Raw genomic sequence first — 1525 nt, forward strand, 5'->3', positions numbered from 1 at the left:
TTTAATAATGAATAAAAAAATAGGAGTGCGGGTTAGCTACTACAAACAGCATAGTGAACGCATTATTGTGGCCAAGATAGACACAAAGCCCATGCCTACTACAGTAGTACAAGTTTATATGCCAACTACCTCTGCAGATGATGAAGAAATAGATGAAATGTATGACGAGATAAAAGAAATTATTCAGGTAGTGAAAGGAGACGAAAATTTAATAGTCATGGGTGACTGGAATTCGTCAGTAGGAAAAGGGAGAGAAGGAAACATAGTGGGTGAATATGGATTGGGGGGAAGGAATGAAAGAGGAAGCCGCCTTGTAGAATTTTGCACAGAGCATAACTTAATCATAGCCAACACTTGGTTCAAGAATCATAAAAGAAGGTTGTATACGTGGAAGAATCCTGGAGATACTAGTAGGTATCAGATAGATTATATAATGGTAAGACAGAGATTTAGGAACCAGGTTTTAAATTGTAAGACATTTCCTGGGGCAGATGTGGATTCTGACCACAATCTATTGGTTATGAACTGCAGATTGAAACTGAAGAAACTGCAAAAAGGTGGGAATTTAAGGAGATGGGACCTGGATAAACTGAGAGAACTAGAGGTTGTAGAGAGTTTCAGGGAGAGCATAAGGGAACAATTGACAGGAATGGGGGAAAGAAATACAGTAGAAGAAGAATGGGTAGCTCTGAGAGATGAAGTAGTGAAGGCAGCAGAGGATCAAGTAGGTAAAAAGACGAGGGCTAATAGAAATCCTTGGGTAACAGAAGAAATATTGAATTTAATTGATGAAAGGAGAAAATACAAAAATGCAGTAAATGAAGCAGGCAAAAAGGAATACAGACGTCTCAAAAATGAGATCGACAGGAAGTGCAAAATGGCTAAGCAGGGATGGCTAGAGGACAAATGTAAGGATGTAGAGGCTTGTCTCACTAGGGGTAAGATAGATACTGCCTACAGGAAAATTAAAGAGACCTTTGGAGATAAGAGAACCACTTGTATGAATATCAAGAGCTCAGATGGCAACCCAGTTCTAAGCAAAGAAGGGAAGGCAGAAAGGTGGAAGGAGTATATAGAGGGTTTATACAAGGGCGATGTACTTGAGGACAATATTATGGAAATGGAAGAGGATGTAGATGAAGACGAAATGGGAGATACGATACTGCGTGAAGAGTTTGACAGAGCACTGAAAGACCTGAGTCGAAACAAGGCCCCCGGAGTAGACAACATTCCAGTAGAACTACTGACGGCCTTGGGAGAGCCAGTCCTGACAAAACTCTACCATCTGGTGAGCAAGATGTATGAAACAGGCGAAATACCCTCAGACTTCAAGAAGAATGTAATAATTCCAATCCCAAAGAAAGCAGGTGTTGACAGATGTGAAAATTACCGAACTATCAGTTTAATAAGTCACAGCTGCAAAATACTAACGCGAATTCTTTACAGACGAATGGAAAAACTGGTAGAAGCCGACCTCGGGGAAGATCAGTTTGGATTCCGTAGAAATGTTGGAACACGTGAGGCA

The sequence above is a fragment of the Schistocerca cancellata genome, chromosome 7, assembly GCF_023864275.1.
Source record: "Schistocerca cancellata isolate TAMUIC-IGC-003103 chromosome 7, iqSchCanc2.1, whole genome shotgun sequence".
NCBI lineage: Eukaryota > Metazoa > Arthropoda > Insecta > Orthoptera > Acrididae > Schistocerca > Schistocerca cancellata.